This window comes from Pipistrellus hanaki, assembly GCF_964339955.1.
Source record: "Pipistrellus hanaki genome assembly, chromosome: 3".
Lineage (NCBI taxonomy): Eukaryota > Metazoa > Chordata > Mammalia > Chiroptera > Vespertilionidae > Pipistrellus > Pipistrellus hanaki.
In genome coordinates, this window is record NC_140505.1 from 143,884,968 (window position 1) to 143,910,442 (window position 25,475).

The 25,475-nt window shown below is 52.3% G+C and overlaps 1 protein-coding gene across 1 annotated transcript in view; it reads left to right on the forward strand.

Moving 5' to 3' along the window:
* The window catches only part of RACGAP1 (Rac GTPase activating protein 1), a 190,894-nt gene that overhangs the window by 69,486 nt on the left and 95,933 nt on the right, over positions 1 to 25,475 (forward strand). The gene's annotated exons all lie outside the window — the stretch shown is intronic.

A 25,475-nucleotide genomic window follows, 5' to 3' on the forward strand; every position in this document is an offset into this window, starting at 1 on the left:
AGCATCTGGACACGTGGGGCGGAGGTGGAGTTTAGACTAAGATTTCCTCACCCTTATAGCTTCTCCCTGCCCCCACTCCCACCCCGGCCCACCACATGCCTATCACCCCATCTTGGCCTTCACAGCTGAATAATGTTCCCCATTAATGAGCTCCAGATAAGGACTGATTTTCCGTGTTTGTCCCCTCGCTTAACCCCAGGGCTGTTGCCCCGGGGCCTCCCCGGCCCCATGGGGCCTGTGAACGGGGATTCTGTAGGAGGTTTGCCAAGACCCCTCTCTCCGACTCAAACTGTTGGCCAAGGCAGGGGCAGTGCTTCACCCAAAACTGACCGGGGAAGCATGCCAGTGCTACCCCTTCTGGTGACTGGGAAGCTCTTCCTGCCGTCTGACCACCAGTTACTTCTTCTCCGAGGGGATGGAAAACAACTGGTTGGCTGTACGCGGACCTGCCGAGGCACAAAGGCTTTGTGTCCCTTCTGTGTTCGCTTTCTTGCAGCCAAGCACCCGTAAGTGACTAAGCTTCACCCCCTCCCTGGAACCCCAGCCAAACAGCAGCTCCCACCTCCTGGAGGCAGGGGCGGCTCCAAGGCGGTGGGACCCTGGCCCTGGGTGACGGAGTGAACCTGGGGTTGACAGGCAGCTGCGGGCTTCCATTCCAGCACCCCCCTTGCCCCTCTTTGTGACCCCCTTCTCACCCAGCTCTGTGAAAAGGGGACAACAATGCAAGAGGTTCTACTCTACCATCTCCCACCGGCCCAGATGTTCATTCCTGGGCCTGGGACTGGGACTGCTGGTTTGAGGTTTGGATTAAGTAAAATAATGTATGTACGGTGCTCAAAGCGGTGCCTGGCCCACAGTAAGCCATCAATTAATACCGGCTATTATTACTAATAGTATTACTTATACTCCGAGGAGAATCAGTCTCCCCAAACTCACATGTTAGGGTTCCAGAAGCTGGGACAGAATCTGGGTGCCCCCTGGAGCTCAGAGCCGCACGGGGCTCTGGGGAGGACATTTCTGAGAGGCAGTGAGCTGTGCAGGCGTACGGAGGCCGCAGGCTCGGTGGGTGGCTCTCCTGCCTGGGTGCCCACACAGCCCAGCACCGGGCAATGCCACTTCCTGCCATCAGTGCTGCTCCAGCCCAGGGTCTAAGAGGCATTTGGGTCTGGGAATCCCTCCTACCCCGCTGACCTCACACCCTGCTCTTCCCAATCCCCAGCCCTGTTCCCTTTCCTGCGGATGAAAAAGCAGGGTCCGTCTTGGGTGGTCAGGAGGACTAGCTTTTGGGCCCTGCTCTGCCTCCTGACCAGCAGTCCCAGTCGCAGGCCCAGGAAGGGAAGCCCGGGCCGGTGGAAGACTGTAGAGCAGATTGTATTGTATCACAGGGCTCACTGAGGCTCAGGGAGGGCGAGTGACTCAGCTGAGGTGGCCCAGCAAGTTGGTGGCTGAGCTGGGGCTGGAGCCTCACCTGCAGAGCATTCTACCACACCCTGCCTGCCATCGCCCTCCGAGCCTCAGTTTCCTAGTTCAGAAAATGGGAGCAATGCTGCCCACAGCACAGTTGTTTTGAGGATGGAGCAAGAGAATGAATGGGAAATACTTTGCAATTGAGAAGGCACCACCCAGATATATAGAGGGCCTGGTGCACCCCACTAGTGAGGAGGCGGAGGAAGAGGAGGAGGAGGGGAAGGAAGAAGAAAATGACCGCCCCTCCCGCGCCCCCAAACCAGGAATTCTCATGGGGCTCGTCCTCTGGTGTATTTCCAGGGCCCAGAATGGAGCCTGACACACAGGTGGATGCTCCACTGGGTCCTGAATGAAGGAAAGTACCCCTCCGCCCCTCCTCCTGCCGAGACAGGCTGAGGTGCCCCAGCTGGGCCGAGCGCGGGGTGGGCGTGAGCGCCGTACCCCCACATCCGCTGCCGCTCCGAGCCCGGTGCCCAGTAGTTTTCCAGTGTCTCCGGGCAAAGCTCCCCTCCCTCCACCTGCCGGCCGCCTCTCCTTTTCCAGGACACGGCTCTTACTTGGCACCCTGGTTCTCGGCGCTCAGCCTTTCCTTCCCAACCTCAGGCATCCCTGCTGCCCCAGGAAGAGGTGCAGAGGGAGGGACACAGCGTGGTTGCCCTCGTCCTGGCCGGGCCAAGGCTGGGAGGAGGGGAGAATGCCAGTCTGGCCCGGGGCCTTATCATTGCCTGTGAGCCAGGGAGACAGAAGGTGTTCCCGTCAAGCCACGGGTTCGAGCCCTGCTTGCTGGCAGGCAGTGGAGCACCCCCAAGGGGAGGGCTATGTACTTTGTCTCCAGTGAGCGACCACTGTGTGGTGACTTTTTGACGTCCAAGATGCCATCCATTGTATGATGCGCTGCTAACGCGGTGTGACCAAAATGCTCTTTTGGAGATGGGTGGTGGTGATGGTTGCACAACAGCATGGCTGTACTTAATACCGTCGAGCTGTGCGCTTAAAAATGGGGAGGATGGTACTTTGTAGCAATTAAAAATAATTTTAGAAAGTAAGTAAAGGAACAGGACCTGAAAATGCCTTTTAAAAATATATATATATTTTATTGATTTTTTACAGAGAGGAAGAGGGACAGAAAGTCAGAAACATCGATCAGCTGCCTCTTGCACACCCCCTACTGATACATGCCCTTGACCAGAATCAAACCCGGGACCTTTCAGTCCACAGGCTGACCCTCTATCCACTGAGCCAAACCAGTTTGGCCTGAAAATGCTTTTTTAAAACCAATTTTTATTTTGTGTATTTATTGGAAGAAATCTTTTTTATTTATACCTCAGTGTTTAAGTCAAAAAATCTCTCTTGTGCATGCATGAAAAAGGAAATGATAGGCAAAAGGAACTGGCTGAAATTCAACTGAGCCTTGAACAACAGGGTTTGAACTGCACGAGTCCACTTACATGTGGATATTTCTGTAAATGTATTTTCTCTTCCGTATGATTTTCTTAATAACGTTCTCTTTTCTCTAATTTCCTTTATTGTAAGAATATAATACATATAACATACAGAATATGTGTTAACTGGCGGATTATGTTATGAGTAAGGCTATTTGTCGTTAAGCTTCGGGGGAGCAAAAAGTTGTTCGTGGATTTCGATTGCAAAGGGGGTCGGCCCCCTAATCCTCGTGTTGTTCAAGGGCCACCTGTCGCCTAGATTTCCTTCGCAGCCAGAGCCCGCCTCTCCTCAGCCCCGCGTGGATTCCGCGTCCCCGCACGTCTCTGCAGCGTCCTCTGCGCGTCAGGAGTGTCGTTCGGCACCATTCCTACGAGACCGCCCGCCGCTGTGCCAGAATTCCTCTCCACGCCTCCGCTGCTCCTTCTGCAAGCTCGATCGCGTGTGCTTTCCTGCTCCGCATGTGACTGGCAAGCATGCTGCCCTTTTCTCCGTGATAAAACTCACCACAGCCCCATCTACTTGCGAGGCTGTTCCTGTCTTAGGTTTCATAAAACACTTGGCTGTTGTTTTGCAATAAAACATGGGACCGCTCTTCAATGGTAACTATTTGCTTCACTAACGCCACATTCTTGCTGCGCTCCAGTTTCCGTCTTTGTGTACACACAATAACTCGGTGTTTAACTGCGAAACCACAGTGTAACCTCCTTGAAGACATTTAAATAGCAATTAGGTTGAACGGATGTAGGCTTGAGGGGCGGGGAACTTACCTGACCAAGTTGAAGTGCGCACAGGCGGTGACAGCCACGCCCGGCTGCTCCCACACAACAGGATGGAGAGACGTTAACAGGAGGAAGAGGGCACCTCAGAGGGAGGAGAGGCAGCAGTTAGGATATCAGCATGCACCTAGCGCTCAGGCGGCCGCGCACTGCTCTCCACATGCTACACGTATTAACCCTGCACAGCAGTGCTGTGAGCTAGACATCCCATTTTTCAGAAATGAGGAGGAGAATGAGGCAGAGCAGGGTTCAGTAACTTTCCAGAGGCCACACAGCTGTGAGTGGGGAGGCAGGATTAGAACCCCAGCAGTCTGGCTTCAAGAGGGCTTCTGGATTGTGACAGTGAATCACTGCCTCACCTTCAGAAAGAATCGAGATGGAGAAGAAGTGAGAAAGAATGCTAAAGGGCCGAAACCGGTTTGGCTCAGTGGATAGAGCGTCGGCCTGCGGACTGAAAGGTCCTGGGTTCGATTCCAGTCAAGGGCATGCATCTTGGTTGCGGGCACATTCCTAGTAGGGGTGTGCAGGAGGCAGCTGGTCGATGTTTCTCTCTCATTGATGTTCCTAACTCTCTATCCCTCTCTCTTCCTCTCCGTAAAAAGAAAAATCAATAAAATATATTAAAAAAAAAAAAAAAGAATGCTAAAGGACTCTCACTCTTTCACACACACACACACACACACACACACACACACACACACACGAGGATGATTTGGGTGATGTTCGCTGGTGACTTGAGGTGGGGCTGAAAGAGGGTGCCCTGGGGAGCTGTGCCGTGAGGACGCCGCACGGGGTAGCAGGACGGAAGTGACCGCTGGTGCGCGGGGTTTCCTGCCTGAGCTGAGCGGCACATGCCCTCCGATCTCCCCACGAGGCCAGAGAAAGTGGGTCACAGCACAGCCTGGAGGCCGGGCCCTGGGGGATGAGGGAGAGGGGCCGGGCCGTCCACAGTCCGGTGCAGGGGGACGGGTGGGGAGCGGACCCGGGCAGCAGCCGGCGGGAGGGGTGGGGGCGGGGGCTCGGCCCTCAGGAAGCTGGGGGTGCCGCCGGGTGTCGGATCCATGCGGTTCCGGGACACAGTGCAAGCCCTTGGATGTCCTGTCGGGTTTGCCAATAAAATACAGGGTGCCCAGGTCATTTGAATTCCAGATAAAGAATAAAAGGTTTAGCATAAGTAATTCCAAGCCCTATGTGGGACATACATATACTGAAAATTTATTTGTTATTTGAAATGGAACTGGGTGCCCTGCATTTTTATTGGCTAAACCTGGCAGCCCTGTTCCGTGTGGAAGAAAGGAGGAACCCGAAGCACTGAAGGCCTGGGGACATCTGGGCCTCAACCTAAATCCTCACAGGACTTTTGGGGATGCGTTGTTTTCGCTCCATTTCGCACAGGGGGAAACTGAGGCACAGAGCGGTGATAGAGGTTTCCCGAGACACAGGCTGGTCGGTATGAATGTAAGCAATGCATGCAGGTCTGTCTGCTCCAGAAGCTCATCCCCCTCCCCGCCAGGGACTGGCTGGCTCCGTCCTCTAAACGCAGCTCAAGGTCAGGCAGCTCTGACCGTGGAGGCCCAGGTGGAGGAGGGGGGTTGAAGGTCCTGGAGGGACACAAAGACAGCTGGGCCATCTCCTCCCGCCCACGGGGTGGGCCCGAGGCTAAGAAGGTGGGAGCTCCCGAACCTCACGTAGCTCCCGCCTGCCCACAGGTCAGCGCGGGCCTCGGCGGCGTGTCCTCCTCTCACCCTTCCCCTCTGGGCTCCGGTGTGTGTTGTTCTCGCAGCCAGCTCTGTGTCACCATCGTTTTCTCGTGACTAATTCTTCCTCCAACTACTCCAGGCCAGTCAACCCTTTTTTTTTTTTTTTTTTTTTTATCAAGACCTGCAAGAGGAAATACGCTTAATATCCTCATTCATAACATTATCTGGGTAGGACGATAGAGATCGACACACAACTAAAACTACCATTTCCCAAACCAGCGTTTCCTAAAGGTGATGTTTTAGGTTCCTCTATTCCGTTGCCCTAAGAGAGTTTTTCAGGTCACAACGATTGAGGCAATTTCATGACTCACGAGTGGGCTGCCACTCAGAGTTTGAAAAAAACACCACTTTCAATGCCGGCTTAAACGGGGCCTTTTCTCCTTGCTGCTCCTCGAGGACTGAGACACGAAGCCGTTCTGTAAAGTCGTTTTCTTATTTGCGAGGGCTCCCCGCAGCCTCCGTATCACACCCGCCCAGCAGCACCACCGGCCTGACCTCCCGGCTCCCTCAGAGGCCGGTAATTGCCTCCTGCTCCTCCCCCGCTGTGAGCGGAGGGCAGGGCCATTTCTGGGTTTGCTCACACGGCACCTCCACCCCGGGCCTCGCACAGGGTCTGGCCCATCAAGCTGCTCCATAAAAGTTTGTCGAGTGAATAAACGAACAAAACCGCCAGCTCTGATGCCCCCCAGCCTGCCTGCACTCTGCCTGCCAGCTCCATCACATGGCATCCTGCCTCAGGGCCCTGGCTCAGGAGAGAAGCTGATGCTCAGAGCTTGGGCAGAGAGCGGGCGTGTGTACTTGTGCATTGGTGGGAGAGGAGGGGTCGGGGACACGTCTGTCTTCATTTGAAAGGATTAGGTGTGAGTAAGCGGGTGGGGGCGGGGGCACCTTTCTAATAGCCCCGCCTTGTGAGTAGAGTCCTAAAAAGGCTGTGCAAGCAGCGGGGGAGCTGTGGCCAGAGTCAGCGCACAGGGGGAGGGTCGCACAAGCTGACGAAGGGGGTCCCATAGAGCTCTGCACACGGAGGAGCCCGCTGCAGGCCCACAGAGCCTCCTTCAGAGGGAGCTGGGAGCCACTGTGGAAGCTGGCGGGAGCGGAGACCAGCTGGCAGGCAGAGGCTGCAGGAGGGCAGACTGCTCCCCGCTTAACTGAGGGCCTCTAGCCCCCGGCTTCCTCTCCCCCGGCACCTCTGGGGGAGGGGGACCAGCCTGGGGGCCCCCCGAAGAGCGGAGGGTGACTTGGTGGCCCCCTTGGCTTCACCCACCCTGGAAAGAGGCCTGCAGGGCAGAGAGGAGAGTGCCAGCGGCCCAGGAGAGTGGCGTCCTCTGCCACAGAGGGAGGGAGAGGGGTGTGAACACAGGGCCAGGCCAACCCAGGTCCTACCTGAGCCGGGGCGGCAACAAACTGGAGGGCTGTGAGCAGCGCCCACCACCCTCCTCACAAAGGTCACCGAAACCTGTGTGACTCCCCACTTAGGACAGTGGCAGCTGAACTGCCCCGGCTCCCCAGCCCCTGCCTCCAGCGTCTGTGGGCTTAGCAACAGGGGGGCCTGCAAGACCCCTTTCAGACTGCTCAGGGTCCCTCTCCCCCGCCACGCCCATGCCACACACTCACTTCCTCCCACCCTGGAGCCCCCTCCTGCCCTCCCAGGCCTCTGTCCCTGCCAGCCTCGGGCTTCCTCCTGCCTGTGCTTTGTGTGAGGCACCGAGCCAGGCTCCTGTCCTTTTCCCATCCGTCATCCCAGCTCCGAGGTGAGGTGGGCACTCCACTTTATGGAGCAGGGGAAGGAGGCTAAAGCACTCTCAGCTGGCCGCCTCCTCTGGCCCTCTGCGCCCAGCACCCTGCCTCAGCTCCCAAACAGCACGGATCATGCTGTCCTGGGTGATTTGTTTACGCTCTGCGGACAGGAACTGTATTGAATTCAACTCTGTAGTTCCAGAAGGTAACACATGTTTGGCATGGAGTAGGTGCTCAAACAAAAGAGTTTATAGAACGCACTATTTGCCCAAGTTTCAACGGCTAAGAAGTGCCTAAGCCATAATTCACACTCAGATCTTCCTGGATCCCAGACCGAGCCCCACAGCCTCCCCCGCCTCCAGGCAGCCTTCCCGACTCACTCAGAATCCTGGGAGTTTAGGTGAGTTCCTGCCCCTCCCCCCCCCCCCCCCCCCCCCTTGAAAATGGGGCCTGGGACAGCGTCTCAGCCTGGCTCTGATCCCCAGCCAGCTCTGCCCCCAGAACCCAGGAGGAGCGCTGAGGGACGTGAATGCCCAGGCCAGGGATGGAGGGCGCAGGAGGTGAAAGCCCAGTCAAGCCGATGGCGTCGTCCTGCCCAGCCGCCTGCCTCCTGACCCCTGCTCACTCAACCATGGTTCCGCCCGGGCCGGGGCCTGCCGGCTTCTCGTGAGAGCCGGCCCAGGCCTTGGTATTCTCTGGGGTGGGTCCAGGTGGGGCACCTGATCCTCTGCTCATTTTGCTGCAATTCAATATCAAACCTCCAATTTGCACGCTCTGCTGCCACCCGTCCCTCCTCCCTCCGGCCTCTGCTGGGGGAAGGGAGAGCACGGCGCTCCCCGCAGCGCCGCGAGGGCCCCTGGGAATCCCTCCGCGGACTCCACCCCGGGCCTCGGGCCTCGGGCCTCGGTGTGGAGGGACTGCTGTGCCCATCGAGGGAGCGAGACCTGCCTGTCCAGAGGGCTGGGGCAGGCCTGGAGCCACCTCGTAGGCTTCCTGGCTGTGGGATCCAAAGCCACCCTGGCTCTCCAAGCTTCCGGTGAACAGACGTACGAGGACCTGCCGGTGGCGAGTGTTCAGAAACGTGAGCCCAGGCTTCCCCACGGGCTGAGGGCCCGTGGCCCTGGGAAACCCTGGCTTCTCTCCCCACCCCCATTCTGGCTGGAATGGCGGCCCATTCTCTCTGGTTCCACCCGCTGGGTGGCTGTGTTCTTGGGGATTTTTAGGGCGCACTTGAAATAGTCCATTGTATTTTTCTATTCATGCGACAAATAGTTATTGAGCACCAGCTGTGTGCCAAGTACCGCTCTAGGCCTTTAGCTACACCAGGGAGCAAAACTGACAAAGCTCCCCGGCCTGCGGGCTGACGGTGGGGGCCATTTATTCAGTCCGTGGGGACGTGTATTAAATGACTCTTCCCAGCCTGGGTCTCCTCCACTTTAAGTAACCCAAATGAAAAGAAATCGTAAGCTGTAGAAAGTAAGTGTTCACTCGCCGTTGTCACTTTACCCCCATCTTGTCACCGCAGCGTGAAGCGAGGTCACACGAATGCAGCAGAAAGTGTGTGCTGTGCCTCACAAAGCTGAACACGACCCTGCAATTCTATTTACTCCCAGGTGTGTGTCCAGAGAGTTGACATCAGGTGTTCAAACAAAAGCTTGTACACACACGCTCACAGCAGCCCTCCTCACAATAGACAAAAGGTGGAGACAGCCCAAGTGTCCGTCCACTGATGAATGCGTGAACAGTGTGCAGTGCATCCGTACAATGGGATATGATTCAGCCTCAAAGAGGGACGAAGTACTGATACATGTTAGAGCATCGCTGCACCTCAAAAGCATGCTGAGTGAAACAACTCCGTCACAAAGGGCCACAAGCTGTGTGAGTTCATCTGTAGGAAATGTCCAGAACGGGCAAAGCCATCGAGACAGGAAGCGGAGGAGTGGCTGCCAAGGGCTGGGGAAGGAGAGGAATGGGGAGTGACTGCTTACGGGGCACAGAGTTTCCTTTCGGGGTGTGAAATGTCCTGGAACTGGAGAGTGGTAGCGATTGCACAACATGGTGATTTTACTCAATGCCACGGAGCTAACGCGCGTTGAGATGGGTGAAGAGGTGAATTTTGGGTGCTCTTCCATAAAATTTTGAAAAGTGTGAGTTGTGTGGTCCTACCCGCCCTGGACTTCCTGTCTCATGTATTTCTTCTGCCTCCCCCAGGGCCTTTGCCAGAACATGGTGGTCCTTCTACCTGGGATGCACGTCTCTCCTCTCTCCTCTCACTTAAAGCATCATGAGGGTTTGGATCTCAGCTCAGCCACCACTTTCTCAGAGAGGACCAAGCCTCCCCATTGCATGCTCAAGCACCATGTGCCATTCCCGTGGAGTACATGTCTTGGTTATAATGACAGCATGTATATGATGACTGCCTTCCCTTCTAAACTATAAGCTCCTGGAAAGAAAGGGGAGCCTGTATATTTTTTCATCCCTGATGCACCCCTAGCGCCTACCTCAGAGCCCGACAGAGGCACTCCATGAATATTGATTGTGTGCATAAATTAATAACTCCTAAGGGAATTCTAATAGATTCACGACCTCCACCAGCCCCATCCCACAGGGTTCCCCTGTCACTGCCGCTGCCGCCATGGAGTCCTCAGAGCTGCCAGGACTCCTCACATAATTCCCACTAGCAGGTCCGCAGAAAGCCAGCAGGAGCTAGAGACGGCCCGAGGAGGAACAGCCAAATCCCCAGGCAGAGCAGGTGGTGGGACAGAGTTGGGCAGTAGGGAGGCGTTCAGGGCAGTTGTTGGTGTTAGGACGAGAGAAGTCAAGTGCCACGTGGGGCAACGGCCCGAGCTGGAATTGTGAACGCGAGTGAAGCCAGAGCTGCCCAGGATGGCCTTCCTGAGGAATGCTTGTTGAACGAATACCTGAAAGAAGAACACGCCAAGAAAGTGCAGGGTGAGTGCCTGGCGCCCAACTCGCGTGGGGATGGATTCCGGGGACGTTAAAGAGCAGCCTCGGTGAGTGGTGAGGGGTGGGATGTGGAAAATCGAGGAAACGGGGAGTCCGGAATGACTGGTGTGTCCTTGGGCCCTGCTGCCCTTTACTGAGATGGGGAGCACGGGAGGAGGAGCAGGTTGGGGGAGGAATGCCGAGATGAGCTCTGGTGTTTGGATGTTGAGGTGCTTCTGGCTGGGTCAGAGCGGTTCTGGGGAGTTGCAGAAGCCGGAAGCAGGGGATGGGAGATGAGGACAGGGGGTTTCAATGATTATGGAGGTGCTGAGGAAGAAGGTGTTGGGGACAGGGGCGTGACGGGGGAGAACGGATGGTGCTCCATGTCCAGGGAAGAGGGAGGAGCGGGGGTCCAGACCCCAGGCTGGGCCCAGGCAGGAGAGTGGTGGTAAGAAGGAAGAAAGGTGGGACATGGATGATGTGAAAATGGGAAGGTGGGTGGAGGAACCTGAGGGAACTTCCCTCTTATGACTCCTGTTTTCTTTGTGAATAAGGAGCAAGATGAGCTGCCCGGAGAGACTGGAGAGCTGAGGGCTGAGGGTTTGGAAGAGCTGCAGCGAGGCACCACCGAGAGGGAGCCAGCCGGAGGGGGAGGAGCCTGCTGAGGGAAGGGCCAGGATCCCAGTGGCTGCTGCTCTCTGCGGGTGGGTGCAGCCCCGGTGGAAACCAGGGTGGCAGCGGCTCCATCAGGGGTGCTGGGTGGGTACAAGGAGAACCTGGGTGGGGGTGGCAGGCAGGGAAGGCTGTGCAGGCCAGAGGGCCTTGGGGGGGGGGGGGGGGCTGGAGGTCTGGGTGAGTGAGACTCCAGGACTGGCAGACGGGAGCCAGAGAGTCAGAATCAGAAGCACAGGGGATGTGTCCATCGAGTAGAAGGTTTCATTCAAGCTTTAAGAAGATCAGGTGTTTTGGGAAAGAAGCTCCAGGGTGTGGCCATGGGAGGGAGACTAAATGGAGATGGGAAGGCCTTTGGAACCGAGAACGGTAATGAGCAGAGCAGGTGAGGGCCATCACCACCCGGAGGAGAGGTGGGCTCCAGGGCGGTGAGGAGGAGGGCAGGGCGTTAACAGCGACGCTGAAGAAATAGGAAGGCTTGTCAGAGGGCCCTGGGAGGATGGGGGAGGGGAAGAGGGAACAGGAAGCAGAGGACAAAAAGCAGGGAAGAGCTGGACGGCCACAAAACTCAGCTCAGATGGGGACGGCCGGACAAGGCTTCCCAAACAACCCCCTCTGCGGCCTCTCAGCCGGGTCAGCAGACGGGGGTGCGGCTCTGAGGAATCCAGTCCCACCGACACTCTTTCATTCCCGCTTCAGTGTCTCCTGCTGAGACCCCCAGAGCAGCCGCCTGACCCACAGCCTGACTCCTGGGATGCCGATCTCCAGACCTGCCTAGTCCCCAGAGTTACCCCATCTCAGCGGACAACTCCTCAGGCACAGACACCTCCCCACCCCCGCCCCTACCCCTGCCCACAGGATGAACCCCTGACCCTGTGGTCCCTCCAGCCACCTCTCTACACAGGCCACGCTCGGATCACTGCACTTCCCTGAGCTGTCTGTTCTCTCGTGCCTCCGGGCTGTGCACAGGTGGCCTCTTCTCCCAGAAAGGGCTTCTCCGCCCCCCTGGCTGGCTCCCGGCCCTGACATACTCTCCTTTGGGAGGCCTTCCCTCCTGACCCAAGGCTGCCCTTCCTGGGGGCGTTCCTAGAGCACCAGGACTGTCCCTGTACCAGAGCTGACAGCACCGCCATGTCTGCTCCGCCTGCCTCCCTGCGGATGGTGTGGGGCTGGGGTGGGGTCTCCAGCACCTGGCCCATCGTTGACACTCGCTAACAGTGTGTGAATGAATGAGCTGGTTGGTTGAATGAGGCTGGGTTGAGCTGCTGGTGGTCTAATTAGTTCAGAGGAACAGTGTCTTGTTCCTTTTCAATGACCTTCTTGGGCAGTTAGTTGTTCTGTGGGAGAAAGACAAAGTGCTGGGATCAATCGGAATCACCTGGAAGGCTTTCCATAATGCAGCTGCCCACCTTCCCGGAGGCCATATTGTCTGAGTTAGGCAAGGGTGAGGATGGGGAGGGGGTGAGACCCTCACTTTGAGAAAGCTCCAGGGGGATGCTGACCCTCCCCAGCCCCATTCCTCAGAAGCCGCTGCTGAAGGCTGAGTTCCAGGTCAGCTCTGAGGTGATAACAACCACCCCTGGAGCTCAAACATCTGACACCAATGCTCTCGACCTCCCCACCGCACTGCCTTCACCAGGACCACCTGCATGAGCCAGCCCTCCACCAGCTACCATCGCAGGTTCACCACCATCACCGTCCTCGCCTGGTCCCTCAGCCCACAGCCACCTCAGCCACACCCTCAGCCACACCCTCAGCCACACCCTCAGCTCAGCTCGGTCTCAGGGAGGTCATTCCTGCTGAAGCCCACCCCCCTCTCCCACCAGCGGCCTCGTCATGTCACGAGAGTCACACTTTTGCAACCACTACCCATGGGCAGGCTGTGCCCTGGCTGGGGTCCTTGTCCCTGAGATTTACCTTTGCCCCAGAATTCAATGTTCTTAATTATTGCCTTACCTGAGAAGCATGTGTGTGTGTGTGTGTGTGTGTGTGTGTTTCTGAAAGAGCCTGTAACTTTCATGGATTCTAACAGGATCTTTAAGCCTCTGGGTATATGCCCCCACTTCATCCCTTAAAAAACTCATACAATGTCAAAGTGCAATTCAGACACAACTGGCTTTAGACCCTTCCTCACCCCCTCGTCATAGCCTTTCTCAGGTTCTGTGTCTTTACCGTTTTCCATGGTCTGTCTTCTCCACAACGTCAGCTCCCGGGGGCCAGGGATCACAACTCTTCACCCTTATTTTCTAGAGCTGCGCCAGCCGTAGCTCATGCTTATATGGGGTTTCCTATAACCAGACATGCACCTCTTTACCACGAGGTGACACCTCACGCCGCACCTCTCAATTCCCACTGCGCCTCACTGTACAAAAGCCCAGAGCTTACCTTGAAGACAGTGGGAATGGGTCTACACTGACCATCCACTGTGACCTGCTCCAGGCATGTTCCTATGTCCAACCAAGGCTTCTAGATGTCTATATCGAGTTCCAGGCTCTCAGAGACTCGTCATTGCACACTTCCCCCATCTCCCACTGGTTGGGCCCTCTGCCCTCCCCAACCCGTCATCCCAGAGGGTTCCCAGTGACTCCATTCCTCTAGAATGGATGCCCTGCACGTGCTCACACTGCCCAGAATACCACCTGGAGACTGTCCCAGATGCAACGCCCCCGCCCCAGGACCTCGTTCTGTACAGCTCCGCCTACACTCCATGTCCATGCTTGAGTCCCCTTTGCCAAGAAGTTCTCTTTGACCAAATCCATCCCCTTCCTCCCTGCTTCCAGCAGCAAGCACAATAATTCCTGTCCTCAAGCAGACTTCATCCCATCCTTGGGTCATAGACAGAAATAGGGCTGGGGCTGGAAAGTAGAGAGCTCGTAGGGGTGCAAAGAGAGAGCACTGGCCTCCTCTCCCAGGATGGGGGGACTGCCTGGAGTCGTGATTATCACAGACTCCAGGAATTCAAGTGCCAGCAGCAGGTTCCAAGTAGCCCCATGGAGCAGTAGTAGGGCCTCCAGGATTTGTCCAGCAGGGCTGGGCAGGGCTCCCCTCCCCCAGGGTAAAGGGCACAAAGTGGGATTGGGGGCTGAGATCAGGTTGAGAAGGGAGCAGTCCATATATCACAAGTCTGTGGTCAATTCCAGGGGGAGCAGGCAACCCCCAGACTCTTGGCTTACCAGAGCTGGAAAGAAAGTTAGTGGTTGCCTGTCTGTCGGTAGTTCTGGGCCTGGGGCTGCATGAAGGCTGGAATGGAGGTTCTCAAGCTGTTTGTTAGGATTCGTTGCATGCACCAGGCTCTGAGCATTTCCCTGACGTGAGGCTGCCATCGAGTAACTCAGCCATAAAGAGCCTCTGCTTTTCCTGAATTCTGTCAACCCAGGGTGGCACCGCTCGCTATCTGCAGCAGATCTGAGTCGGCTTCATACATCTTCCGTTAACAAGAAATGGGGAAACAAATCAATCATTACTTACATGCAGTCTGCTCCGTCGGCAACATTTTTCAAAGCATGACCTCCTGGCAGCGGCGGGGGCGGGAATAGACAACAGAAGGTGTCGTAGCTGGTGAAAAGGTAGGAAACGATTAACCACTCCAACCCTGCGGAGAACGCAGCTGAGGTCCAGAGAAGCAACGGGACTTTTCAAGGTTGCACAGCAAACTGAGAACAGATATAAAACTTGAACACAAGCGTCCGACTCCTAGACCAGAGCACTTTCCACGAGGCTACCTGCCCCCCCCACCTTCCCGGGACCTCACAGACCCTCGTTTTACATTTGTGGGCCCCTAATCTTCATGGGAGCCAGTCTTTTTTATTTAAACTTTTATTGATTGATTAATTTTAGAGAAAAAAAAAAGAGAGAGAAACATAGACTTGTTGTCCCACTTATTTATGCATCCATTCTGTTGGTTCTTGTAAGTGCCCTGACCATATAAGGCTCGAACCTGCAACCTTGGCAGATTGGGATCAGGCTCCGACTGAGCTATCCAGCCAGGCCGAGAGCCAGACTTTCAAACACCCTCTCGTTTTCTCTCCGGAGTCTTTGACCAACTATTTGTTCAAGGGTAAGTGCCAAGAGAGCCTGTACTATATCATCCTATTTTTATGAAGTACAAAAGCAGATAAAATTGATCTATGCTGTCATAAGCCAGGACAGCAGTTGCCCTTGAGGGAGGTGGTGACTGGGAGGGGACGAGAGGAGTTCTAGGGTCTGGTCACATCCTGTCTCTTGATCAGGGTTCTGGCTACACGGGTGTGTTTGGTTGGTGAAATGTCTCAGGCTGTATGTTTGTAATACATACTAATTCATGTTTGCAATACTCCAATTAAAAGATTTTAAAGGTACATGATCTATAAATGCTTATCATTGATTGATGAAAGCACACTGAGAATGTTTCTAAGAAATGTTTTAAATATTGGACAAAGCTGCACCCCAGTCAGTGGCCTGCAGTGCTGTGAGGTTCTCCCTGCCCCCACCTCTTGGCTGGTCAGTCCAAGGACTCATTGGGGGTAAGAGCTTCATCATGACCAATCACCTCTGGCCAGTTCACACCCAGCCTCCTGGGATTAGTACCACAGTTTGCAGTGAATAAGGACCCTAAGCAGATGCCCAGCCTGGTGGCAAAGATAGGGCCTGTCCCGATGGGAAGGAAAGCAAGGAATGGCAGACATTAAATGCCCTCTTGAGAAAAGGACAGCTAGAACCCATGGCCTGGTGGGGCTTTGAGCTGTGGGCTGACCCAGGCAGACACAATGAGATCATCTTCCAGATAGTCTCTGACTGGCCTTGTGGGAGAAGGAGCCTCTGAGAGCCTGGGAACATGCCTTTGCTCTCGGTGGTCCATCTGCCGGGAACACTGTGCCCTCCCCTGTCTCTCCCTGGCAACAGCCTAGGTAGGCTCCTAGGCTCGGCTCAAAGGTCTCATGTGGCCTGTTACCTCCCTGCCTCTCAGGCAGAATTATTATTTCCATCCAGCTCTGGCCCACTGTGTGACCCTGAACTTGGCCCCAGACTCAGAAGAATGGTGTGTGTGCTGTCTCCATGCCTGGACTGAGAGCAGGAACTCAAACCCCAGCTCTCCCTTGATTATTTAAGGGACAAATGTGTGCATGGAGCTCTGGGATTAGAGTTAATGCCTCCAGACAACAAAAATCATTAGAAGATTAATTAAGAGCCCTGTTTAGAGTGCTAATTCAAAGGCTAATAATCTTTTCATTTAAGCAAGGTCTGATGCTTTGATACGACCTGTCTGTCATTGTGTTACAGTATTGATCGAAGCTGGGCCCTGGCTGTGGAATTGCCTGAGTTTGCAATTCACACGTAATTCCTCCAATAACTCAGGCACATTTCCCCCTCTTACTGACAAGCGTTATAATGGCTACAATAAGCTAAGGAAACCTCAGGTGAAACAAAACATGCCTACACTTGTCTATAGAGATATAACCATGAATTTCATGAATGCTTTTCCTAAAATCTTTTTTTTCTTTTGTGGATGTTTGCCCAGGTTTTGATCAGAATATGACCTATATGATTGACTTAATAGCATTCATTTATTGATTTATTCATTCAGCATATATATCAGCCATATCATAATACTAGACTCTATGCCAAAATCCCTGGGAAATACTTTCAAGTAAATAAGACATGATCCCTGCCTTCAAAGAGTTTGTCTTTGAGACTGGTGATCCCAGCACCCCAGGAGAACACAGGTGCTATCAGAGAAGTTCTAACAAGGCTGTCAGAGGGAGGCAGGTCCTGAATGGAGAGTCTGAGGAAGTTCGCTGGAGGAAGTAGCATTTGGGTGATAATGAATTGAAAATGTAGGATTTTTGTTCATAGTAATATGTATTTTTCCTTCTATAAAAGTAACTCATGCTTCAGAACGGCCCAAACAAATCTTTAAATAAAAGAACAAAGTCGGAGGAGTCACACTTCCTGATTTACACTTGATGCAGTGCACTCTGTATCAAGTATCGGGACTGTGTGGTGTTGGCATTGGATACATATAACAGATCAAGGGAATAGACTGACGGTCCAGAAAAAAAATCCATGTTTATGGATAATAGATTTTCAGCAAAGATGCCAAGACAATCAATGAGGAAAGAATAATCTTTTCAATAAACAGTGCTGGGACAACTAGATATCTATTGTACATGCAACCAAATGAATTTGGACCCTGAAACTAAAATTAAGTCAAAATGATCAAAGGCCTAAATGTATGGGGTAAAACTATAAAACTCGCTTTGACATTGGAGTAGGCAATGGCTTCTTAGATATGACATCTGAAGCACAAACAACCAAAAAAATTGGAAATCATCAGAATTTTAAAAATTTGTACTACAAAGGATACCTTCAAGAACATGAAAAAGGCAACCAATAGGATAAAAGACAATATTTGCAAATCATATACCTAATAAGGGTCTAGCATCCAAAATATATAAAGAACACTTATAACTCAACAATTCAACAATAAAAAAGACAACCTAATTTTAAAATTAATAATGGATTTGAATAGATATTTCATATATATCTAATATATATATGGAATATCTATTATATATAGATATTAGAGGCCCAGTGCATAAAATTCGTGCATGGTGTGGGCAGGGAGTGGGGGGTGTCACTCAGCCCTGCCTGCACCTTCTCCAATCTGGGACCCTTCGAGGGATGTCTGACTGCCCATTTAGACCCGATCCCATCTCACAATCCAGGACTGCTGGCTCCCAACTGTTCACCTGCCTGCCTTCCTGATTGCCTCTTACCGCTTCTGCCTGCCAGCCTAATTGATGTCTAACTGCTCCCTGTCAGCCTGTTTGCCCCCACCTTCCCTCCTCTGCTGGCCTGGTCACCCCTAACTGCCCTCCCCTGCAGGGTTGATCGTCTCCAACTGCCCTCCCTTGGAGGGCTGGCCAACTGCCCTCCCCTGCTGGCCATCTTGGGGTGGCCATCTTGTGTCCACATGGGGACAGGATCTTTGACCAGATGGGGGCAGCCATCTTATGTGTTGGAGTGATGGTCAATCTGCATATTACTCTTTTATTAGATAGGATAGAGGCCTGGTACATGGGTGGGGGCCACCTGGTCTGCCCTGAAGGGTGTCCCGGATCAGGGTGGAGGTTCCCTTAGGGTGTGGGGCAGCCTGAGCGAGGGGCCTGTGGTGGTTTGCAGGCTGGCCATGCCCCCTAGTGACCCAAACAGAGGCCCTGGTTTCTGGAATTTATTTACCTTCTACAACTGAAACTTTGAGGCCTGGAGCGGAGCCAAGCCTCCTGCTCGCTCTGTGGCTGGCAGCCATTTCTGTTTGGATTTGTTTACCTCCTATAATTGAAACTTTGTAGCCTTGAGTGGAGGCTTAGGCCAGCAAGAGCAGGCAGAAAGCTTGGCTTTCTCCATTGCCTGGGAAACCCAAGCATTCCTCATGTCCTCTGTGGCTGTGGTCATCTTGGTTGGGTTTATTTGCATACTTGCTCTGATTGGCTGGTGGGTGTAGTGGAGTGATGGTTAATTTGCATATTACTCTTTTATTAGGTAGAGTGTGTGTGTGTGTGTGTGTGTGTGTGTGTGTATGTGTGTGTGTGTATACAAATGGCCAATAGGCACTAAAAATGCAAATGGATACCACTTCATACCCAGGAGTTTGGCTATAATAAAAAGCACAGACAATAACAAGTATTGACAAGGATGTGAAGGAACTGAAACCCTCATACATGACAACGTAACTCTCATAATAGCAATGCAAAATTGTGCAGCCACACCACACTGTAGAGAACAGTGTGGTGTCTTCTCAAAAAGTAAACAGAATTACCAAATGATCCATCCAGCAATTCCACTCCCATTCCTTAGCTTCTCCAAGGTCAGCTGGCTCTTGGGTGGTGTCTTAAAGGACAGGTCAGGGCCCACCTGGCTCAGGTGAGGGGGCAGAGATCCTGGGTGCAGCTCGGAGGAGACGATAGGGATAAGAATACTAAGAACATCAGGGGCCAAGCCTGTGTTACCTCAGTCACCCTCACAATGCCCCAAAGAGCTGAATCTTGCTATTGTCTTCATTTTGCCTATGAGCGAACGGAGGCTGAGGGAGGTTAAGCAGCTTCGCCTGAGGTCACTTAGCCAGTAGGTAGTAGAGCCAGGAGTCTAACCCACCCTGACTCCACTTTGGGTACAGGGAGACCAGGAAGCAGGGTTCTGAGGAGGCAGATGATGCTGAGACTCTCAAGGTGGCAAAGGGAGGGGGCATTTCCGACAGAAAGAACAGTTTGTGCAGAGGCGCGGAGGCGTAAAAGGGTATGTCCTGTTCAGGGTGGTGTCTGACTCTATGGCCGGAGTGAAGGGCGTGTAGGGAGGAGTGGCAGGAGATGGAGTGGGAAAGTGGTGCTGGAGCCAAGGTAGAAAGAGACCTGAGAGGCCATAGGAGGCCGTAAGCAAGCGATGGATGACAGTGATAAATGGGTTTGCATGACGATCTGTGGTTTACCCGGGGCTCCCAGAGGCACATCACCAGGTGGGAGCCTCATGCCGATCCTGGGAACCAGCCCATTTCACAGTTTAGCAAACAGACCCAGAATGGTTATGAGACCGGCTCAGGCCACAGAGCAATTAACAACTGACCCCAAACCCAATGCTGTAGCCCCCACAGGACACTGACCTGAAACTCAGGGCGTAATGAAATAAAGAGGAAGGCAGAGTCCTGCTTGAGCCCCTGATTTCTCCAGCTCTGCTCCTGCTCGGCCTTGGTGGAGACTGAGGAGAAGGCCGGCTGGGCCTGTGTGGATGATGTTGGATGAGAACTAGCCTTCTGGGGGATCACTTTATACGGATATAAATGTCTAATCGCTATGTTGTATAATGTAATGTAATGTTGATGTCAACTGTAAATGGAAGAAAAGATCACCTAGGCCAGGGTCCCATCTCTGCTTACCAAGACTGGGACAGTAAGTAATAAGAACAAACATTCCTTGACTGCAACTATGTGCTAGGCCAGTGGTTGGCAAACCGCGGCTCGAGAGCCACATGCGGCTCTTTGGCCCTTCAGTGTGGCTCTTCCACGATACCATGTGCAGGTGCGCACGTACAGTGCGATTGAAACTTCGTGGCCCATGCTCAGAAGTCAGTTTTCGGCCTGGGTGAGTCTATTTTGAAGAAGTGGTTCTAAAACGCTGGGCCACACTCAAGGGGCCAAAGAGCCGCATGTGGCTCGCGAGCCGCGGTTTGCCGACCACTGTGCTAGGCTAACTGAGCTAGGAGAAAACTAGACAGGGTTTTCTAGCACCAGGCACCCTGTCTGATAACTTGTATTCCGAACCGGGGTCCCCTGCGCTGCACTAGGAGGTGCCCCAGATCTTCCCGAAGAGCCAGCAAGGGCCCTGGAGGGAGAGGACTGTGGGGTTTCCGGCTCTGGTGCCCGAACCAGCTGTGATCCTGAGGAAGGCAGTTCTCCCGGGAGCCTGGGTACACCCCGCTAAGTTGGGAGCTGCACCAGAGGAGGGTTTTATGTGTCAGGAACCGCAGGGAGCCTCTCAAGCCTCTCAGGAGGCCCAGGGAAGGGCCTCTGGTTGGGGTAGTTACCGAGCTCCAGGCTCTGAAAGCTCTAAGACAGAGCACTAAGTTAAGTATACAATTTTACCTATATGTTCCCAAAACTTCTAGTTTAGCACTTAAAAAAAAATTATATATATATATATATATATATATATATATATATATATATTATTGATTTTTTACAGAGAGAAGAGAGAGGGATAGAGAGTTAGAAATATCGATGAGAGAGAAATATCGGTTAGCTGCCCCTTGCACAACCCCTAATGAGGATGTGCCTGCAACCAAGGTACATGCCCTTGACCGGAATCGAACCTGGGACCTTTCAGTCCGCAGGCTGATGTTCTATCCACTGAGCCAAACCGGTTTCAGCTAAGTTGGCACTTCTTAGTTGGGATTCAGGAATCTGTATTTTAACAACTCCACCAGGTGATTCTCATCATGAGAGAAGTTTGGGAAACACTGAGCTAGATGATCAAGGTTCCTTCCAGATCCAGCTCAAGCTCACTGCAGCACGTGCCCATTGAGCCCCCACCGAGCCAGGCTCTAGTCTGCAGGCTTGGGTATATCATTGAACAAAACAAGATAAACAAGTAACATTTCTAGGGAAGATGAAAGTAGCGTCTGGCAAGGGTGATGAGGAGTGGGGGGAAATTAGAGCATTCAGCAGTGTGGACAAGGGCCAGCCTTGCTGAGGCAGTGACCTGAAGGCGGCGATGGAGTAGCTGAGTGGATATCTGGGTGACAGGTGTTCCAGTCACAGCTAGAGAAAGGCCCGGACATTGGAATGTGGATGCAAGGTGGCCAGTGTGACCCCAGCTGAGTGGGCAAGAGGTGGGGCAGGGGGTGGGAGGGGACAGTCATAGATTGCTGTCCCAACAGGCGAACACATACTCAGCACTGCCTAAGGACCTAGATCCTGAACTCACCCCTGCCCTGATGCCTCCTCCACTGAACTTTCATTTTTAGGGACCACCCATCGTAGGAAATGGCAGACCTGAGTAGGTGTGCGTTTTGCCTCCTTAATCCTCTCCTACTCCTCTGCTCCACCCAGGTATTGGCCCTTCCTTTCTCACTCCTCCCAGGGGCCCCAGGTCGCGGTGGCCTGCAGGAAGGGGAGCAGGGCCGCTGGAGAGCAGGTGGCCAGGGAAGCAGTGGCTTAGAGAACAGCATCCAGGAAAGAGAGGCCCCGTGAATCACTGTCCCTGGAATCCACATTACTGAGCACCCTCTCTGAGCTTCTGCCTGGGACTCCCTAGGGGAATGAGACTATCCCTGCTCTCTTGGAGATCCCAGCCAGGGGGGAGGTGTGAGTGTAGAGCTGGGTACACACACAGAAAATTCTAACACACGGACAACGTATTGTTTGGAATTGCCCAGCAGCTGACATTGTGAGAGGGAGGAGAGGTACATAACCCCCAGGGATGCAGAGCTCAGCTGGCCACTCGCTACCAGTTGGGCACTCTGTGCAAATCAGTTAACCTGTCTCTTCAGGCCCTGAAAAGCACTGGAGTCAATACACATTTTTAAATGAATGCACTTGAGTTTCCTTGCATGTTAAGCGGAAGTAGTAGTAATACTGTTGACTGAGGGCTCCCCAGAGCCAGCCTCCACCCACTTCCAAGCTCTCTCTCCTGTCCTCAGACACTGACACCCCCGCCCAGCAGCACTGCACGTCCCCCCACTGCAGGGTCAATTGTGCCACCAAGTCATATCTTGAAAGGAGGGTTATACCTGCTATCAGGTGGATGAAGCGAGTAGTAGGATGAGAACCACGATGGCAGTGGAAATAGAGCGCACGAACAACAGTGCACTCTTAGGGAGAGGTCTGCTCTCAGCAGGCGAGGGAAAGCCTGGGGACGAGGAGACCGCTGCTGCAACAGGAGTTTCTCCACCACCCCATGGGCCAGACCTGATCATCTCCCTTTCCGAGGGGAAGTGCCAAGGACAGCTGTGCTCACACTCTGGACCCCGGACGGATCTTCCTATCAGTAGGGCCTGCCCTTTTCCTGGCTAGCTTAGTGCCCCATCCCACATTCCCCCAGTGGCTACTTACACAACCACCCAAGCATGTCAAACTCGTGCCCCATGGGCCACATGCAGCCCACAATGAATATTTTTGTGTCACAGCCTATATAACAGCAATAAATGTTTTTAAAATTTTTTATAACTTAATTTTTACAATATCCTGTTATACATAATTATTAATAATAAACTACAGTGTTCGCTAATGATTGATTACTATAATTGTGTTGCGTCCATTTCCCTACGTGCCTTACCCGCAGGCTCATCATTTCTCTCCACTAATACTAGCAGTGAATATTTTATTTATTTATTTTTAAATATATATTTTATTGATTTTTTTACAGAGAGGAAGGGAGAGGGATAGAGAGTTAGAAACGTCGATGAGAGAGAATCATCAACCAGCTGCCTCCTGCACACCCCCATTGGGGATGTGCCCGCAACCAAGGTACATGCCCTTGACTGGAATCGAATCTGGGACCTTTTAGTCCGCAGACCGATGCCCTATCCACTGAGCCAAACCGGTTTCGGCTAGCAGTGAATATTTTAGCAGCAGGTTGCCATGTCATTAGTCTTGGACTGACTTGTTTGGTGTGTATAACAGTAAACATCTCGCTTTCAGAGAACAAGAAAAATAGGTTTATTTGCATTATACTTCTTAATTTATGCAGTTATTCATAAATATTCCCAAATGCTGGTAAGTTAATGTTCAAGAAAAAATATTAATGTTTATTGAAATGCTCTATTATTTTATGTTAACAATTACTCATTTATTTCAGCCCTTTGTATTCAGCGTCTCTATAAAAATAAACCTACGTTTCCATGAAAATTGAAGTTTTTTGTTTTTTTGTGGCCCACAGAAACTTAAACCTTGTTTATTTGGCCCGTGTTAGCCTTTGAGTTTAACATACTTGCAACCACCGGCAATTCTCACTAATGCACCCACTCGAGACCAGCATTGGCTAACAGCGTGGCATTTGGAGTTAGGCCAAGGGCCTGGCATGATGCCTGGTATGTAGTAGACATACAATGATTGATCATCACCATCTCAAGTCTTCACAACAACCACTGGACGGCAGTGAGCTTTGGCGTTTGCTGTCCCGGGTTCATGTCTCGGCTCCACCACTTCCTAGGTGTGTAACTTTGACAAATTGCTCAGGAACTCTCTGCTTCAGTTTCCTCCTCATCGCTAAAATGGGGATGATGACAACAGCTCCCACCTCATGGAGCTGACATGCAGACTACATGTCATTATCATGTCACTAAAGCACTTAGCACAAAGCTCGGAAGACGGTAAACACTCAATAAATGTTAGCTATTGCCAACCGTTTCCCTGTGTTAGAGACGAGGAAATAGAAGGAGGGAGAAGTTAGGTAACTGACCCAGGTCACTGAGCTCAGTGGTGGAACCGGGACTCCACCCCTGGGCAGTTTGACTCCCAAGTCAGAGTCCTCTCAGCTTTTCAGAAATGTGGCCCCTCGTTTCCTAAATTTAAGCCAGAAATACATTGTTTAGAAATATCCTAAGTGGAATAGCAGTTGGCTGTGAAACTTCACATATATTTAAATCTACAAGTTCATGATTTTAAAAGGATCATTTATTTCTTCCGGAGATGCTAAGGAAGTAACTCATTATTGTGAAATTGTAAATAAAGGGGAAAGAATCGAACACCGATCTATTTTTTTAATATAGTTTATAAAAGTTAACTCCAGTTAACCAAATAGTTGAGGGAGGAAGTTTCTCTTAGTAAAAGTATTTCAGTTATTTCTTTTTCTTTTCAATTACAGTTGACATTCAATATTATTTTATATTAGTTTCATGTGTATGGCACGGTGGTTAGACAATTATATATGAAATGATTCTTCTGCAAATTCTAGCACCCAGCTGGCATCACACACAGTTAAAAGTATTTCAGCTGTTTCATGCAGAAAGAGATGATGGAACGTCACTATTTTGCAACGCTTAAGGAAATAATGTGTCCAGGGGATTATCATTCGCAGCTGCTTTCACTGTGTGTCTCCGCACAGGAGGGAGCACCAGGCCCTGGGAGTGACTTCCCGAATGCTGAACCGGGATCATACCGAGCCTCTGGATACAGGGACACGGCCGAACTTCAGACGGTGGGAAATCTACGGAACAAAAGGCCTGTGTGTGTTTCTTCCAACAAATATATTGTAAGGGGCAGGGGAAGGAAAGGGGGCACCTATAGTTTAAAGTTGAGAGAGAGAAACCAATAATTTGTAATGCACAGACTTTATTTGAACCCCGATTTAAACAAATATTTTAGAAATGGGACAACTGAAGAATTTGAACAGTTATTGGATACTTGATGATATTAATACATTACTAGTATTCATGAATTCATGTTTTAGGTACACTAATGGAAGTGTGGCTATTTTTCAAAATCCCTTTCTCTTGGAGATACACACTGAAATGTTTACAGATGAAATTATATAACATCTGATGGTTGTTTCAAAAGAGCCCAGGGGCATAGAAGCACTTGGTAGGACATAAGTCTATAATCAATGAGGTGGGGTAAGGAGCACATGGGAGTTTGTTACATTATTTCTCTCCATTTTTGAAAGTTTAAAACTTTCCATAATAAAAACCAAAAGGAGGAGCTGAGTGATATAAAAATCACTTTGTCTTCATAACCTGTCTCCCCAGCAGTAAGTGAGGGAACTAGACTCACTAGTGTTGACCACATGGCACAGTTCGAAGTCCTTGGTTTGCTTTCAGTCACAAACTCTCTGAACCGTCCTACGGGCAGGGAATCTGTCTGGTGCCCATTTGAGAGGTGAGGGAACTAAGGTCTAAAGAAGTTAGTGACTTGGCCAAGATCCAGCCCCAGAGCCCCCTTGCGGCTTAAGTCCTACGATAGGCTGCTCCTCAACAGGCAGCACTCGCCGCCCGTCCAGCTGAGCTCCTCTGGGCCCTTCCTGCGCTCACAGGCCGCCCTGGCCCTGCTGCCTCCCTACCTTGCCCGCTGCTGCCCGGGCAAAGAGGCTCGCTGAGGGTGGGGCCTGTGGGAACCTACCAGTGGGACCCCACCTTGAGAGGTGAGTGTGTGAGACGGGTGCTCTTGAGAGTCACTGACCCATGAGTTGGGTGAGGGTGGGGCCCCGGT